The sequence below is a fragment of the Aegilops tauschii genome, chromosome 1, assembly GCF_002575655.3.
Source record: "Aegilops tauschii subsp. strangulata cultivar AL8/78 chromosome 1, Aet v6.0, whole genome shotgun sequence".
NCBI lineage: Eukaryota > Viridiplantae > Streptophyta > Magnoliopsida > Poales > Poaceae > Aegilops > Aegilops tauschii.
The window spans coordinates 323,538,115-323,545,792 of NC_053035.3; positions in this window are offsets into that span (position 1 = coordinate 323,538,115).

Below are 7,678 nucleotides of genomic sequence, written 5' to 3' on the forward strand. Positions count from 1 at the left end.
GCTAAGAGCTTTTCTAATGTCAAGTATCATTTCCTTAGACCATGAGATTGTGCATTTCCTGGATACCGTAGGAATGCTTTGGGTGTACCAAACATCACAACGTAACTGGGTGGCTATAAAGGTACACTACAGGTATCTCCGAAAGTGTCTGTTGGGTTGGCACGAATCGAGACTGGGATTTGTCACTCCGTATGACGGAGAGGTATCTCTGGGCCCACTCGGTAATGCATCATCATAATGAGCTTAATGTGACTAAGGAGTTAGCCACGGGATCATGCGTTACGGAACGAGTAAAGAGACTTGCCGGTAACAAGATTGAACGAGGTATTGGGATACCGACGATCGAATCTCGGGCAAGTAACATGCCGATAGACAAAGGGTATTGTATACGGGATTGATTGAATCCCCGACATCGTGGTTCATCCGATGAGATCATCGCGGAACATGTGGGAGCCAACATGGGTATCCAGATCCTGCTGTTGGTTATTGGCCGGAGAACGTCTCGGTCATGTCTGCATGGTTCCCGAACCCGTAGGGTCTACACACTTAAGGTTCGATGACGCTAGGGTTATAGGGAATAGATATACGTGGTTACCGAATGTTGTTTGGAGTCCCGGATGAGATCCCGGACGTCACGAGGAGTTCCGGAATGGTTCGGAGGTAAAGAATAATATATAGGAAGTGAGGTTTTGGCCACCGGAAGAGTTTCGGGCGTCACCGGTAATGTACCGGGACCACCGGAGGGTTCTGGGGGTCTACTGGGAGGGGCCACCAACCCCGGAGGCCTGCATGGGCCAAGTGTGGGAAGGGACCAGCCCCTAGGTGGGCTGGTGCGCCTCCCACAAGAGGCCCAAGGCGCAGGGAAGGGGGGAAGGGGGAAAACCCTAGGCGTAGATGGGCCTAAGGCCCACCCTAGGGCGCGCCCCCCTCCATCCAATCTAGGGCTGGCCACCACCCCTAGGGGTGGGAACCCTAGAGGGGGCGCACCCTCCTCCCCTCCTCCTATAAATAGTGGGGGTTTTGGGGCTGCAGAAGACACGAGTCTCCCTCTCTCTTGGCGCAGCCCTACCCCTCTCCCTCCTCGTCTCTCACAGTGCTTGGCGAAGCCCTGCTAGAGTGCCACGCTCCTCCACCACCACCACGCCGTCGTGCTGCTGCTGGACAGAGTCTTCCGCAACCTCTCCCTCTCCCTTGCTGGATCAAGGCGCGGGAGACGTCACCGGGCTGCATGTGTGTTGAACGCGGAGGCACCGTTGTTCGGTGCTTAGATCGGATTCGGCCGCGATCTAGATCGCTTCGTGTACGACTCCACCGACCGCGTTCTTGCAACGCTTCCGCATCGCGATCTTCAAGGGTATGAAGATGCACTCCCCTCTCTCTCTCGTTGCTAGTTAATCCATAGATTGATCTTGGTGATGCGTAGAAAATTTTGAATTTCTGCTACGTTCCCCAACACTCCCCACTTGGGGGCGCGCCTTGGCCGGCCTCCTCCCCTCTCCCTCCTTTGTATACGTGGGAGGGGCCCCTCTAGACACACAATTGTTCCAAGCCGTGTGCGGCGGCCCCTCCACAGTTTACACCTCCGGTAATATTGTCCTAGTGCTTAGGCGAAGCCCTGCGCGGATAACTTTATCATCACCGTCACCACGCCGTCGTGCTGACGGAACTCATCTACTTCCTCGATGCTCTACTGGATCAAGAGTTCGAGGGACGTCATCGAGCTAAACGTGTGCAGAACTCGGAGGTGTCGTACGTTCGGTGCTTGATCGGTTGAATCGAGAAGACGTTCAACCACATCAACCGCGTTAAGCTAACGCTTCCACTTTTAGTCTGCGAGGGTACATGGACACACTCTCCCCCTCTCATTGCTATGCATCTCCTAGATAGATCTTGCATGATCGTAGGAAATTTTTTGAAATTGCATGCTATGTTTCCCAACAGGAGTTTCTTCAAGCGCTTTACACCAATATGACCTAAACGACAGTGCCACAAATATGTTGCACTTTCATTATCAACTTTGCATATTTTGGCATCAATATTATGAATATGTGTATCACCACGATCGAGATTCAACAAAAATAGACCACTCTTCAAGGGTGCATGACCATAAAATATATTACTCATATAAATAGAACAACCATTATTCTCTAATTTAAATGAATAACCGTCTCACATTAAACAAGATCCAGATGTAATGTTCATGCTCAACCCTGGCACCAAATAACAATTATTCATGTCTAAAACTAATCCTGAAGGTAGATGTAGAGGTAGAGTGCCGACGGCGATCACATCGGCCTTGGAACCATTCCCGGCGTGCATCGTCACCTCGTCCTTAGCTAATCTTTGTTTAATCCGTAGTCCCTATTTCGAGTTACAAATATGAGCAACCGCACCGGTATCAAATACCCAGGCACTACCACGAGCATTAGTAAGGTACACATCAATAACATGTATATCACATATACCTTTGTTCACTTTGCCATCCTTCTTATCTGCCAAATACTTGGGGCAGTTCCGCTTCCAGTGACCAATTCCTTTGCTGTAGAAGCACTCAGTTTTAGGCTTAGGTCTAGTCTTGGGCTTCTTCCCGGTAGTGGCAACTTGCATGCCATTCTTCTTGAAGTTCCCCTTCTTTCCTTTGCCCTTTTTCTTGAAACTAGTGGTCTTGTTAACCATCAACACTTGATGCTCCTTCTTGATTTCTACCTCCGCAGCTTTGAGCATTGCGAAGAGCTCGGGAATAGTCTTCTCCATCCCTTGCATATTATAGTTCATCATGAAGCCTTTATAGCTTGGTGGGAGTGATTGAAGAACTCTGTCAATAACACTATCATCTGGAAGATTAACTCCTAGCTAAGTTAAGTGGTTATGATACCCAGACATTCTGAGTATGTGTTCACTGGCAGAACTGTTCTCCTCCATCTTGCAACTATAGAACTTGTTGGAGACTTCATATCTCTCAACTCGTGCATTTCCTAGAAATATTAACTTCAACTCCTGGAACATCTCATATGGTCCCATGAAGTTCAAAACATCTTTAAAGTCCCGATTCTAAGGCGTAAAGCATGGCACACTGAACTATCGAGTAGTCATCAACACGCGACTGCCAGGCGTTCACAACGTCTGCAGTTGCTGGGGGGGCACACCTAGCGGTGCATCAAGGACATAATTCTTCTGTGTAGCAATGAGGATAATCCTCAAGTTACGGACCCAGTCCGTGTAGTTGCTACCATCATCTTTCAACCCAGCTTTCTCTAGGAACACATTAAAATTCAAGGGAACGGTAGCACGGGCCATTAATATACAACATAGATATGCAAAAACTATCAGGACTAAGTTCATGAAAAATTAAGTTCAATTAATCATATTACTTAAGAACTCCCACTTAGATAGACATCCCTCGAGTCATCTAAATGATCACGTGATCCAAATCAACTAAACCATGTCCGATCATCACGTGAGATGGAGTAGTTTTCAATGGTGAACATCTCTATGTTGATCATATCTACTATATGATTCACGCTCGACCTTTCGGTCTCCGGTGTTTCGAGGCCATGTCTGTACATGCTAGGCTCGTCAAGTTTAACCTGAGTATTCCGCATGTGCAAAACTGTCTTGCACCCGTTGTATGTGAACGTAGAGCTTATCACATCCGATCATCACATGGTGTCTCAGCACGACGAACTATCGCAATGGTGCATACTCAGGTAGAACACTTATACCTTGAAATTTTAGTAAGGGATCATATTATAATGCTACCGCCGTACTAAGCAAAATAAGATGCATAAAAGATAAACATCACATGCAATCCAAATATGTGACATGATATGGCCATCATCATCTTGTGCCTTTGATCTCCATCTTCAAAGCACCGTCATGATCTCCATCACACTACAAAAAAAATACACTTCCATGATGATACGTGTTTGTCACAGTAGGTCGCGTTTTTTGTCATGCATGTACATCCATGACAAATTTATGACAGAATCAAGATAGTCATACCTGTGCTGTCGTAGAAGTGTTCCATGACATTACCAAAATTATCATCACGGAAGTGTCCACTTCCATGACGATAAATCGCGCGTCACAGAAGTGCTTTTGTCAAGGGTGACCGACACGTGGCATCCACCATAACGGAACGCCGTTAAGCTATCGGGTCGGGTTTTGGATCCGATAACCCGTTAACAGCCCCGACCACTGGGGATTTTCCACGTGTAAAATCATCATTGGCTAGAGGAAACACGTGTCGGCTCATCGTTGGGACATATGTCATCCACTCACTGGACAGAAGGCGCCTATGATACATCGACACGTGGCACGGCCCAACAGTGGCCCATTCATGTGAAAAGGCCGGCCCGTTTACTTGGTCAAAAGCTGGCGGGCCAGCCCATGGAAAGCCTGTTAACGGCCTGTTCGCATATAGCCCATTTACAGCCCGCTAACCGAAGGTCCGTTACGCCCTATCCGAATTAGGCCCAGTAGCATCATCTGGGCCATCCAATATGATTCCAACCCGTTTTCACTTCTGGCCCATGTATAGCCCATGACGTCTTTCAGCCCATATGAGGCCCTTTGTAACTCTTGGCCCATTAGCGGCCCGTGCGGAAACTGGCCTGTAGTGAACAGTGTATTACTTTACACCCATTAACGGCTCGTGGTGAAACTGGCCCGTAATGAACAGTGTATCACTTTGTACCCATTAACGGCCAGTTATTCCGTTGGGCCGTTTCCAGCCCAAGTTAACTTTCGGCCTTCTGAGGGCCCATTTATTCTTGGGCTCATTTGCAGCATTCGGTTACTTACGGCCCGTTACTGTCATTTTCTGCTTGTGGGCCAAATTCAGCCCGTCGTTATAGTCGGCCCGTTTGTGGACCGTTAGTCTGTTGGGCCATTTTCATAGCATCACCAAATACGGCCTATTAACGGCCTGTTATGGTCAGCCCATAAAACGTACGATTTCCATTAAAGGCCCGTCTACGACCCATTAAAGGCCCGTACAAGACCCATAAATGAGTCGGCGGCCCATGGATCCTACGAGACGTAGAAGGCCCATGGATCCTACGAGACGTAGAAGGCCCATGGATCCTACGAGACGTACAAGGCCCATGGATCCTACGAGACGTAGAAGGCCCATGGATCCTACGAGACGTAGAAGGCCCATGGATCCGACGGCCTGTGAAGGGCCATGGTCGGGCGAGTTGGCCCCCGTTTGAACAATATAGCATATTCAAAGAATTATCCTACTCAATACTATCACCTCTAAAAAGCATACACTATACAACAAAGAGATCAAGGCATAGAAAGGTAGAATAATCCTACACTATACAATAAAGAAATTACAGCCGATTATACCCACTGGGCATTATGGTTCGGCACAGGTGATAATAAAGCATACACAAACAACAAATTACATACACTGGGCAAATACAGCTCATACATCATGGACGCGCATCAACTTAACTCCATTTGAACTATAATCTCTTCAGAAAATAGGATTGGCCGGATTCAGATAGCACAAATTTCAGTCTGCAAAATCTCCAATTCCTTCATGGTTACCTCAGTGTCTTGTTTCATTTTTTTGACTCCTGCATCTAATACCTGCATGTCCAGTCTCAACTTGTTGATTATACGTTGACAATCATGTACACGTTGTCTTGCCACCTCTAGTTGAGGCTCGAGAACATCAGCACATTCCAATTCCAATCCATAATCATTCGGTAACGGCCATGCCGCACTGCTCGCAGATCTTTGTGTTGATGTCACTTCATCCTGAAATGTTTCTGTAAGTATACATGACTAGGGCAAAAATATAGTTACAACAGTGAAGCGAACAAGACACTATTTTGTACTACATGGCAAAACAGGACTAACAATAATGTTACACGTCACTTTCAAAAAAAATGTTACACGTCATGAAGCATAAGCAGGTGATATTATAAAAATTATAAAAAAGATAGTCTGTGCAGCCTGCATACAGAAATCACTCTTAGCTCACCAGAGGAGCATGATGTTGGGGCCCAATCGAAAACACAGACAAGTTACAAATTTAGACAGCACGTTGCGTATAAGTAAGCAAGCAGTTGGCCATTCTGTGCCTCAACTAAAGTCTTAGGGAGCATAATGAACAGCAGAGGGTTTCATACAAACATACTACAGCAGGCAAAACTATGCAATCATTAGCATAGTATAAACTAGATTGTGAGCCTCATGCAATAATACTTGGTTAATAGACTTCAAAGCTTCGGGCACACTTCGGCAGAGTAATTAAATGGTAAGGCCTTTAATTATGTCAACTAATAGTGATACAAGTACCGAACATCAGGCATGATTATTTGGGCATCTCATTAACTGAGGACAAATAAAGCAATTGAAAAGAGAAAATTAACTATGCCTGAAACAAACAAGGAATTGAACTGTTGAGTTGCATATAGTGACTTACCTTAGCAGGTTGAAGAGGCTCAACGCAGCTCCTACTTCTCTTGCAAGGCTCCTTCCTAACATCTTGTACATGGAAATCCTCAATCTTATCTTCATTGCACCCCCTCTGCAAGGTGACACAAACTAGTTACTCGTCTCCTTGGAAGATAAATATGCATACTTTCCAGTCTGTGAACACAAAAGGATGATATTATAACAAAACAACACCACATAATGAAACATGCCGCATCTCTTGCACTTGCACACAATGAAATGAGCATTTACTATGTCTGCACTATGTAAAAACTAGGCATACCTTTGAACTGGATCTCCAAGTACTCTTGGAGAGCCTATTGTAGTGTACAACCAAACCTTTATGTCACCTATGAGTTAGACAAGGCCCCACTACAACAACCCTTAGTGTTTAAATCGTTGACAAGCTCTGTTAGAGTGTTAGGTCAAGAACAGCAAGTAATCAAAGCAAACAGTCCTAGTATGGCTGGTTGATGCAAACAAGCAATTGAACATATGTGTGAGAAAATCTTACATATCAAGAAAAGAAGCAAAGAAGGAGGTTTAAAGACCATCACTTGGCTGACCAGATTTAAGGGGCATTTAAACATCATGTGCAACGTATGAACTAACATAAACATTGCATATTCCAGATTCTACAATGGAATGCACATGTATTAGGTTATGCCATGTATGATGATGCCTAAATGTACAGATAGCAGGCACGAGTGATTCATCATTGCACGCACAATTGAATTGCAGGTTAAGGGCCAGTTCGATTCCGCCTTTTCAGGGCATATTGTCAAAATAAGCCATAAAAGATGTAAAGAAGTCATTTTTGAGTTATGGGCTTGGGCTTAACTAATTCCGCTTTGGAGGGGGGTGTTTTGGGTAGAACCTCACTAAAAATTGAAGGGAAGGGGAATAGTGAAATGACTCTGTTGTCTGCCTATATTACACTCAAAATGCAACTGCTGACGCCCGTGTCACACCTGACCCTCAAGTAGAAACAAACACGCAAGCATTCATTGCCCTGCCCGCTTGCATCTCCTCTCCCCTTTCCCTCTACGTTGATCCCCTGCCTGCAGCACTAGGGTTCCTCCAGCGAGCCGTCGCCACTGGTCCCATCTGGCCTGGCCCTCGACGATGCTATGTCCAACTAGGCTACATGGCCGGCGGGTAGGGGCAAATCACCCTGGCTGCTCCTCCCTCTGGCGCCGCCCCTCATTCTCATGGTCTCCAGCAGCTG